The sequence below is a fragment of the Salvelinus namaycush genome, chromosome 6, assembly GCF_016432855.1.
Source record: "Salvelinus namaycush isolate Seneca chromosome 6, SaNama_1.0, whole genome shotgun sequence".
Taxonomy (NCBI): Eukaryota; Metazoa; Chordata; class Actinopteri; order Salmoniformes; family Salmonidae; genus Salvelinus; species Salvelinus namaycush.
The window spans coordinates 255,509-267,169 of NC_052312.1; positions in this window are offsets into that span (position 1 = coordinate 255,509).

Genomic DNA, 11,661 nt, shown 5'->3' on the forward strand with positions numbered 1-11,661 from the left:
TTGGAAGAAGCCCCTCCTCTCTAAACTGTCTGGGACCCTTTTCATTGAATAAGCCCCTCCTCTCTAAACTGTCTGGGACCCTTTTCATTGAATAAGATCCTCCTCTCTAAACTGTCTGGGACGCTTTTCATTGAATAAGCTCCTCCTTTCTAAACTGTCTGGGACCCTTTTCGTTGAATAAGCTCCTCCTCTCTAAACTGTCTGGGACCCTTTTCATTGAATAAGCTCCTCCTCTCTAAACTGTCTGGGACCCTTTTCATTGAATAAGCTCCTCCTCTCTAAACTGTCTGGGACCCTTTTCGTTGAATAAGCTCCTCCTCTCTAAACTGTCTGGGACCCTTTTCATTGAATAAGCCCCTCCTCTCAAACTGTCTGGGACCCTTTTCATTGAATAAGCTCCTCCTCTTAAACTGTCTGGACCCTTTTCGTTGAATAAGCTCCTCCCCTCTAAACTGTCTGGGAACTTTTCGTTGAATAAGCTCCTCCTCTCTAAACTGTCTGGGACCCTTTTCATTGAATAAGCTCCTCCTCTCTAAACTGTCTGGGACCCTTTTCGCTGAATAAGCTCCTCCTCTCCAAACTGTCTGGGACCCTTTTCGTTGAATAAGCCCCTCCTCTCTAAACGTCGGGACCTTTTCGTGAATAAGCCCCTCCTCACTAAACTGTCTGGGACCCTTTTCATTGAATAAGCTCCTCCTCTCTAAACTGTCTGGGACCCTTTTCGTTGAATAAGCCCCTCCTCTCTAAACTGTCTGGAACCCTTTTCGTTGAATAAGCCCCTCCTCTCTAAACTGTCTGGGACCCTTTTCGTTGAATAAGCTCCTCCTCTCTAAACTGTTCGGGACCCTTTTCATTGAATAAGCTCCTCCTCTCTAAACTGTCTGGGACCCTTTTCGTTGAATAAGCTCCTCCTCTCTAAACTGTCTGGGACCCTTTTCATTGAATAAGCCCCTCCTCTCTAAACTGTCTGGGACCCTTTTCATTGAATAAGCTCCTCCTCTCTAAACTGTCTGGGACCCTTTTCGTTGAATAAGCTCCTCCCCTCTAAACTGTCTGGGAACCTTTTCGTTGAATAAGCTCCTCCTCTCTAAACTGTCTGGGACCCTTTTCATTGAATAAGCTCCTCCTCTCTAAACTGTCTGGGACCCTTTTCGCTGAATAAGCTCCTCCTCTCCAAACTGTCTGGGACCCTTTTCGTTGAATAAGCCCCTCCTCTCTAAACTGTCTGGGACCCTTTTCGTTGAATAAGCCCCTCCTCACTAAACTGTCTGGGACCCTTTTCATTGAATAAGCTCCTCCTCTCTAAACTGTCTGGGACCCTTTTCGTTGAATAAGCCCCTCCTCTCTAAACTGTCTGGAACCCTTTTCGTTGAATAAGCCCCTCCTCTCTAAACAGTCTGGGACCCTTTTCGTTGAATAAGCTCCTCCTCTCTAAACTGTCTGGGACCCTTTTCATTGAATAAGCCCCTCCTCACTAAATGTCTGGGACCCTTTCATTGAATAAGCCCCTCCTCATAAACTGTCTGGGACCCTTTTCATTGAATAAGCTCCTCCTCCAAACTGTCTGGGACCCTTTTCGTTGAATAAGCCCCTCCTCTCTAAACTGTCTGGAACCCTTTTCGTTGAATAAGCCCCTCCTCTCTAAACAGTCTGGGACCCTTTTCGTTGAATAAGCTCCTCCTCTCTAAACTGTCTGGGACCCTTTTCATTGAATAAGCCCCTCCTCACTAAACTGTCTGGGACCCTTTTCGTTGAATAAGCCCCTCCTCTCTAAACTGTCTGGGACCCTTTTCATTGAATAAGCCCCTCCTCTCTAAACTGTCTGGGACCCTTTTCGTTGAATAAGCCCCTCCTCTCTAAACTGTCTGGGACCCTTTTCGTTGAATAAGCCCCTCCTCTCTAAACTGTCTGGGACCCTTTTCGTTGAATAAGCCCCTCCTCTCTAAACTGTCTGGGACCCTTTTCATTGAATAAGCCCCTCCTCTCTAAACTGTCTGGGACCCTTTTCATTGAATAAGCCCCTCCTCACTAAACTGTCTGGGACCCTTTTCATTGAATAAGCCCCTCCTCTCTAAACTGTCTGGGACCCTTTTCGTTGAATAAGCCCTCCTCTCTTAAACAGTCTGGGACCCTTTCGTTGTAAGCTCCTCTCCTCAAACTGTCTGGGACCCTTTTCGTTGAATAAGCCCTCCTCTCTAAACTGTCTGGGAACCTTTTCATTGAATAAGCTCCCCTCTCTAAACTGTCTGGGACCCTTTTCGTTGAATAAGCCCCTCCTCTCTAAACTGTCTGGGACCCTTTTCGTTGAATAAGCCCTCCTCTCTAAACTGTCTGGGACCCTTTTCGTTGAATAAGCCCCTCCTCTCTAAACTGTCTGGGACCCTTTTCATTGAATAAGCCCCTCCTCTCTAAACTGTCTGGGACCCTTTTCATGAATAAGCCCCTCCTCTCTAAACTGTCTGGGACCCTTTTCATTGAATAAGCTCCTCCTCTCTAAACTGTCTGGGACCCTTTTCGTTGAATAAGCTCCTCCTCTCTAAACTGTCTGGGACCCTTTTCGTTGAATAAGCTCCTCCTCTCTAAACTGTCTGGGACCCTTTTCATTGAATAAGCCCCTCCTCACTAAACTGTCTGGGACCCTTTTCATTGAATAAGCCCCTCCTCTCTAAACTGTCTGGGACCCTTTTCGTTGAATAAGCCCCTCCTCACTAAACTGTCTGGGACCCTTTTCATTGAATAAGCCCCTCCTCACTAAACTGTCTGGGACCCTTTTCATTGAATAAGCCCCTCCTCACTAAACTGTCTGGGACCCTTTTCATTGAATAAGCTCCTCCTCTCTAAACTGTCTGGGACCCTTTTCATTGAATAAGCCCCTCCTCTCTAAACTGTCTGGAACCCTTTTCGTTGAATAAGCCCCTCCTCTCTAAACAGTCTGGGACCCTTTTCGTTGAATAAGCTCCTCCTCTCTAAACTGTCTGGGACCCTTTTCGTTGAATAAGCCCCTCCTCTCTAAACTGTCTGGGACCCTTTTTGTTGAATAAGCTCCTCCTCTCTAAACTGTCTGGGACCCTTTTCATTGAATAAGCTCCTCCTCTCTAAACTGTCTGGGACCCTTTTCGTTGAATAAGCTCCTCCTCTCTATTGTCTGTCGCATGGATAATAACGTGTTTTGGTTTTTGAAAGGTTCCAAAACGTTTGTATATTAACGTTGTGATTCCTCCATGTGTCGAGTAATAAAAAAGTTTGAAATAATCTGTGTGTGTGTGTGTACACATGTGTTTGTGAATATGTAGAGAAGTACTATTAAAACACAAAATGGGCCTGGATAGGTATTTTACATATCAGTTCACCACATCATATGTTATAGCAAACTGTCAGTCGGTGACGTGTCACGTATACTCCTGCTTCTTCCCTCCGGCGCTCGACGTCGCTGGTCTACCAACCATCATTAAGCACACCTACTCCCCATCGTTACGCACACCTGGACTTCATCACCATCCTGTTTACTCTCCCTTCAGAGATGTTCCATCGGGTTCAAGTCCGGGCTCTGGCTGGGCCACTCAAGGACATTCAGAGACTTGTCCCGAAGCCACCCCTGCGTTGTCTTGGCTGTGTGCTTAGGGTCGTTTTCCTGTTGGAAGGTGAACCTTCGCCCCCAGTCTGAGGTTCTGAGCGCTCTGGAGCAGGTTTTCATCAAGGATCTCTCTGTACTTTGCTCCGTTCATCTTTCCCTCGATCCTGACTAGTCTCCCAGTCCCTGCCGCTGAAAAACATCCCCACAGTATGATGCTGCCACCACCATGCTTCACCGTAGGGGTGGTGACAGGTTTCCTCCAGACGTGACGCTTGGCATTGAGGCCAAAAAGTTCAATCTTAGTTTCACTCTCATGGTCTGAGAGTCCTTTAGGTGCTTATTGGCAAACTCCAAGCGGGCTGTCATGTGCCTTTTTACAGAGGAGAGGCTTCCGTTTGGCCACTCTACCATTAAGGCCTGATTGGTGGAGTGCTGCAGAGATGGTTGTCCTTCTGGAAGGTTCTCCCATCTCCACAGAGGAACTCTGTAGCTGTCAGAGTGACCATCAGGTTCTTGGTCACCTGCCTGACCAAGGTCCTTCTCCCCCCCATTGGTCAGTTTGGCCGGGCGGCCAGCTCTAGGAAGAGTCTTGGTGGTTCCAACCTTCTTCCATTTAAGAATGATGGAGGTCACTGTGTTCTTGGGGACCTTCAATGTTGCGTACATTTTTTGGTACCCTTCCCCAGATCTGTGCCTCAACACAATCCTGTTTTCGGAGCTCTACGGACAATTCCTTTGATCTCACGTCTTGATTTTTGCTCTGACGTGCACTGTCAACTGTGGGACCTTATATAGACAGGTGTGCCTTTCCAAATCATGTCCAATCAACTGAATTTACCACAGGTGGACTCCAATCAAGTTGTAGAAACATCTCCAGGATGATCAATGGAAACAGGATACACCTGAGCTCAATTTCGAGTCTCATAGCAAAGGGTCTGAATACTTATGTAAATAAGGTATTTCTCTTTTTTTTATTGTAACAGACATTTTTGCAAATGTATTTTCTCTTTGTCATTATGGGACATTGTGATGTCATTATGGTGCATTGTGATGTCATTATGGGGCATTGTGATGTCATTATGGGGCATTGTGATGTCATTATGGGGCATTGTGTGTAGTTTGATGAGGATTTTTTCAAATCAATTTTAGAATAAGGCTGTGATGTAACAAAATGTGGAAAAAGGGAAGGGGTCTGAATACTTTCCGAATGCCCTGTATGTACATATCTATCTCAATACCTGGTACCCCTGCTCAATGGCTCAGTACTGGTACCCCGTGTATTTAGCCAAGTTAACGTTAACAATTGGCTCGGTTCTGGTACCCCGTGTATTTAGCCAAGTTAACGTTACCCATTGACGTTACCCGTTACTGGTACTTCGGTTCTAACCAGATCAGTTGGGTCGAAGGAGGGTTCTATCCAGATCAGTTGGGTGACGGAGGGTTCTATCCAGATCAGTTGGGTGACGGAGGGTTCTATCCAGATCAGTTGGGTGAAGGAGGGTTCTATCCAGATAAGGTTGGGTGATGGAGGGTTCTATCCAGATCAGTTGGGTGAAGGAGGGTTCTATCCAGATCAGTTGGGTGACGGAGGGTTCTATCCAGATCAGTTGGGTGAAGGAGGGTTCTATCCAGATCTGTTGGGTGACGGCGGGTTCTATCCAGATCAGTTGGGTGAAGGAGGGTTCTATCCAGATCAGTTGGGTGATGGAGGGTTCTATCCAGATCAGTTGGGTGAAGGAGGGTTCTATCCAGATCAGTTGGGTAACGGAGGGTTCTATCCAGATAAGGTTGGGTGAAGAAGGGTTCTATCCAGATCAGTTGGGTGAAGGAGGGTTCTATCCAGATAAGGTTGGGTGACGGAGGGTTCTATCCAGATCAGTTGGGTGACGGAGGGTTCTATCCAGATCAGTTGGGTGACGGAGGGTTCTATCCAGATCAGTTGGGTGAAGGAGGGATCTATCCAGATCAGTTGGGTGACGGAGGGTTCTATCCAGATCAGTTGGGTGATGGAGGGTTCTATCCAGATCGTGGGTGAAGGAGGGTTTATCCAGATCAGTGGGTAAGGAGGGTTCTATCCAGATAAGGTTGGGGTGAAGAAGGGTTCTATCCAGATCAGTTGGGTGAAGGAGGGTTCTATCCAGATAAGGTTGGGTGACGGAGGGTTCTATCCAGATCAGTTGGGTGAAGGAGGGTTCTATCCAGATCAGTTGGGTGACGGAGGGTTCTATCCAGATCAGTTTGGTGACGGAGGGTTCTATCCAGATCAGTTGGGTGAAGGAGGGATCTATCCAGATCAGTTGGGTGAAGGAGGGTTCTATCCAGATCAGTTGGGTGTTGGAGGGTTCTATCCAGATCAGTTGGGTGAAGGAGGGTTCTATCCAGATAAGGTTGTGTGAAGGTGGGTTCTATCCAGATCAGTTTGGTGAAGGAGGGTTCTATCCAGATCAGTTGGGTGAAGGAGGGTTCTATCCAGATAAGGTTAGGTGAAGGAGGGTTCTATCCAGATCAGTTGGGTGAAGGAGGGTTCTATCCAGATCAGTTGGGTGAAGGAGGGTTCTATCCAGATCAGTTGGGTGACAGAGGGTTCTATCCAGATCAGTTGGGTGAAGGAGGGTTCTATCCAGATCAGTTGGGTGAAGGAGGGTTCTATCCAGATCAGTTGGGTGACGGAGGGTTCTATCCAGATCAGTTGGGTGAAGGAGGGTTCTATCCAGATAAGGTTGGGTGAAGGAGGGTTGTATCCAGATCAGTTGGGTGACGGAGGGTTCTATCCAGATTAGTTGGGTGACGGAGGGTTCTATCCAGATAAGGTTGGGTGACGGAGGGTTCTATCCAGATCAGTTGGGTGAAGGAGGGTTCTATCCAGATCAGTTGAGTGAAGGAGGGTTCTAACCAGATCAGTTGGGTGATGGAGGGTTCTATCCAGATAAGGTTGGGTGTAGGAGGGTTCTATCCAGATAAGGTTGGGTGACGGAGAGTTCTATCCAGATCAGTTGGGTGACGGAGGGTTCTATCCAGATCAGTTGGGTGACGGAGGGTTCTATCCAGATCAGTTGGGTGAAGGAGGGTTCTATCCAGATAAGGTTGGGTGAAGGAGGGTTCTATCCAGATCAGGTTGGGTGAAGGAGGGTTCTATCCAGATCAGTTGGGTGACGGAGGGTTCTATCCAGATCATTTGGGTGATGGAGGGTTCTTTCCAGATCAGTTGGGTGATGGAGGGTTCTATCCAGATCAGTTGGGTGAAGGAGGGTTCTATCCAGATAAGGTTGGGTGACGGAGGGTTCTATCCAAATAAGGTTGGGTGACGGAGGGTTCTATCCAGATAAGGTTGGGTGAACGAGGGTTCTATCCAGATCAGTTGGGTGACGGAGGGTTCTATCCAGATCAGTTGGGTGACAGAGGGTTCTATCCAGATAAGGTTGGTGAGGAGGAAGTTGGTGATAGGGTTAAGAAGGAGGGTTCTATCCAGATCAGTTGGTGAAGAGTGAAGGAGGGTTCTATCCAGATCATTTGGGTGACGGAGGGTGTCTATCCAGATCAGTTGGTTGGGTAGAAGGAGGGTTCTATCCAGATTGTTGGGTTTGAGGCGGGGAGGGTTCTATCCAGATCAGTTGGGTGGAGGGTTGGTTTGGAAGGAGGGTTCTATCCAGATCAGTTGGGTGGGTGACGGGAGGGGATGGGGTTCTATCCAGATCAGTTTGGGTGATGGTGAGAGGAGGGTTTTCTATCCAGATCGATTGGTTGTATAACGGAGGGTTCTATCCAGATATTTATATTTTTTTGGGAAGGGGTTTGTATCAGATAAGAAAGACAAAGTTGAAGGGAAGGTCTCAATCAGTTGTGAATGAGTTACAGATGGTTGGTGAATGGAGTCTATAAAGGATTAGAGAAGGAGGGTGTCTATCCATCCTTGGTGTGAAGGAGGGTGGTACAACATGGTGAAAGAAGAAGGGTTATCAGTGTTGGTGGGTGGATGCAAGGGTATGCAACATGGTGGTATTGAGGAAGGGTTGAGTGTGAAGGACGGTCTTTCCTATCCAGATAGATAAGATTGTGGGTGGGGTGGACGGAGGGTTTCTAATCCAGAGCCTGGTTGGTGTGAATGCAGGAGGGTTCTATCCCATCAGTATGGGTGACAGGGGGTTCTATCCAGACAGTTACGAGGTTCGTGCAATCGATTGGTAAGGGTTCTATCCAGAATCAGTTGGGAGGAGGTTTCGTAATGTGGTGGGAGTTCTATCCAGATCAAGTTGGTGTGACGGAGGGTGTTCTTCCAGTGTTGGTGTCGAGGTTCGTAAGGTTGGTGAGTGACGAAGTGATCAGATCAGACTGTGGGTTCGAAGGAGTGGTTCTATCCAGAATCAGTTGGTTGTGTTGAAGGGGGTCTACCAGATCGTGGTGGCGTGGTTGGAGGGTTCTATCAATCATTGGGGTGATGAATCGTGAGGTGAAAGAGGAGGGTTTCATCCAGAATAAGGTTTTTTGAGGGATCGGAGAGTTCGATATTGGGTGCGTTCTATCCAGAATCAGTTGGGTGAGGAGTTGTAAAAGTTGGGTGACGGAGTACAGAATGGGTGATCGAGAGGTGTCTTTGCCTAAGTGGGACGGGGTGTTCTATCCAGATATCAGGTTGGGTGGATAGAGGGTATCAATAAAGGTGAGTGAGGAGGGTTCTATCAAATGATTCGAATAAGGTTTAGGGGGAAGGAGGTTCTTCTATCCAGATTACAGTTGGTTGGTGAAGAGTGGTGTGTGATATGCCAGTCAGTGGGTGAAAGTTGGTTTCCGAAATCTTTGAGGATGAGAGGGTTCCTATCCAGATCAGTTAGTGGGGTGTTAGTTGAAAGGTGGATGAAGGAGGGTTTTCTATCCAGAATCAGTTGGGGTGAAAGGAACTCCAAAGATAGGTTCGTATGTCACCAGATCGTTGGGTAGAAGGGTATCATGCCGAATATGGTTTACGGAGGGTTCTATCCAGATAGTGTTGGTGACGGTTGATCCAGAAAGGATTGGTAGGAGGTTCCTATTCCAGATCGAGTTGGGTGAGTGAGGGTAAGATGATTATGCCTTAGTTGTGTGGAAGTGTGAGGGTCATCGAAAGGTGAAAGGAGGGGTTCTATACAGATCGTGTTTGTGTTGAAAGGTGAATGGGATGAAGGAGGGTTCTATCCAGATCAGGTTTGACGGTGACGGAGGGTTCTATCCAGATCAAGTTGGGGTGACCAGAGGGTTCTATCCAGATCAGTTGGGTGGTGGAGAAGAATGAGGGAAGAGGGAGGGTTTTTTCATCCAGGGAATTTTATAAGGTTTTTGGTGTGAAGGAGGTGAAGGAGAGGGGTAGTGTTGAAAGTGTGAAGGAAAGGGAGTGAAGGAATGGTTTGAATGAGTGTCCGTTGAATTGGAAAGGATGGGAAAAGTGTGGGAATGTTGTTGAAAGAAAGGATGTGTGAATGAAAAGGAAGAGTTCCTATCCCAAGAGAATCAGTTGGGGTGTGACGGAGGGGAGGGGTTTCTATCCAGAATCCAGTTTGAGGGTGGTTTCGACGAGGTTTTTAGTTAGCGGGTTCTATCCAGAATTTAAGATAAGTTTTGATGATTTAGGTTGGGTGAGTGAGGGGTGGTATTGTGAGGGGGTTTTCTATTCCAGATTCAGTTGGGGTGAACGTGTGGAAGGGAAAAGGAGTGGTGTGAATTGTGATTTGAATGAAAGGATTGTGAAGATGGATTGATTGTGTGAGTGGAGGAAAAGTGAAGGAAGGAGGGTTTTCTATCAGATCCCATTTTGGCCGTGTTTGAATTGTTGAAGAAGAAATTTGAGTGAGTGAACTGTGTGAGGTTGTGATGTGAAGAGAAGGAGGGGGAGGGGTTCTAACCAGAAAATCAGTTGGTGTGTGTGGGTGATGGAGGGTTCTATCCAGATAAAAGGTTTGGGTTTTAATAATAAAATTTAAAATAATTATAAAAAAATTGGTAAATAAGTTGTAATTATAATATGTAAAGGAAGGTTTTAATTAATAGGTAAAGGAGGTAATAAAATTATTTAATTTATTTTTAAAAGGTTGGTTAATAATTTTAGTTAAGTTTAAAATAATTAAATTTAAGTGTAAATTTAAAAAATAAGTAAAGATAAAACGTTTATATTAAAATAAAATTAAATAAAAAGGTAAATTTGTTAATAAAATGTAATATTAAAAAAAAAATATTGCGTAAGAATTAAAAGTAGTAAAAGTTAAATAAAAAGGGTGTTAAATAAAATTGGGGTGTATGGTTAATTAATAAATAATAGGTGGGTTTAAATAAACATATTTTTTAAAAAAATATAAAAAAAAAATTTAAATAAATAAATTACAAAATAATTTAAAATTAATATGTAATAATAGTTAAATAAAGTTATAATAAAAATAAATTTAAAAATTTAATAAGTAAAGGACGGGTTCATCCAGATTAAGGTTTTGGGGCGACGGGAGGGAGTTCTACCAGATCAGTTTTGCGGTGGACGGAGGCGTTCTATCCAGAATCCAGTTGGGGTGACGGAGGGTTTTTCTATCCTCCAAATAAGGTTGGGTGACGGAGGGTTCTATCCCATGATAAGGTTGGACTGAGTGTGAAGGTGGGGGAACGAGGGTTCTATCCAGAAATCAGTTTGGGTTTGACGGAGGGTTTTTTCTATCCAGAGTTCAGTTGGGGTTGACAGGGGGTTCTATCCAAGATATTAAGGTTGGTGTGATTTGTGGTGTAGGTTGTATGGTGGTGGAATGGATGAAGGAGAATGTTTGAAATGAGAAAAAAAGAATGTGATGTTGGAAAGGACCGGCGGATGGAGAAGAAAAGTGTTGGAAAGGAGGAAGGGGTTTCTCTATCCAGTTCAGTTGGGGGATTGAAGTGATGTGGAGGTGAGTGATGAGTGCATGGATGAAGGAGGGAGGGGAGGTTCTCATTCCAGATAAGGTGGAGTGGAAGGAGGGTTCTATCCAGATCGTTGGGTTTTGAAGGAGTGTTGGTTTTTCTATTCCAGATATCATTTGGGGTTGCGTGAAAATTGAAGAGGAGGGGTCTCTATCCAGATCAGTTGGGTTGACAGAGGGTTTTCTATCCAAAGATATTGAAGGTTTGGGTGGAGGAAAAAGGTAAAAGGAATGTTGTTGAAAAGGAGGGCGGGTGGGGTGAAAAGGAGGGGTTCCTACTATCCAGATCAGTTGGGTGAAAAGGAGGAGATGGTTGTTGAAAGGAGGGTTTTTCTATCCAGAAATATTTAATAAGTTGGGTTGATTGAATTGTGTGGGAGGGTTTCTATCCAGAATTCAGTTGGGTCGTGGTTGAAGAGGAAGAGGAAGAAAAAGAAAGGGTTTCTATCCAGATCAGTTTGGGGTGTGGTGGAGGTGAATGATGATGAAGTGAAGAAGGAGGGGGGGATGAAGGAGGGTTCTATCCAGATCAATTTGGGTGACGGAGGAGGGGGTTTCTGGTTCTATCCAGATTTTAATAAGGTTTGGTGGTGTGGAAGTGGATTGGAAAAAATGTTGTGGATGAATGTGTGAGTGAAATGAAAGGGGAGGATGAAAGGAGGGGTTCTATCAGAAATCAGTGGGTGGTGACGGAGAGTGTTCTATCCAGCTCAGGTTGGATGAAGTATGAAGGAGGGTTGGTTTTTTTTTTTTTTTATATCCAGATAAGGTTGGGTGAAAGGTGTGAACGGTGAATGGGAAAAGGAGGGGTTGTTTCCTATCCAGATCAGTTGGGTGTGAAAGGGGAAGGGAGGGTTGGTGTTGGGGATGAAGAAAAGTGTTGGAAAAGAAAAGGAGGGAGGTGTTGTGATGATTCGTTGTGATTGTGGGGGTTTTGGGAAATGAATGAGGTGAGGCTGTGGGTGAAGGTCGTGATGGAAAAGGGTTGATAAGTTGGATGGAAATTGAAGGTGAAGGATGGTGAAGAAGAGGTGAAGTGATGAAGAGGGTTTCTAATTCAGAGCAGTTGGGTGGGTGACGAGAGGAGAGGGTTTCTATCCAGGGGAATTATATTTAATTATATAAGGGTTGGGGTGAAGGTTGAGATTGAAATGGTGTTGTGGTGAAAGTGAGAAGGAGGGG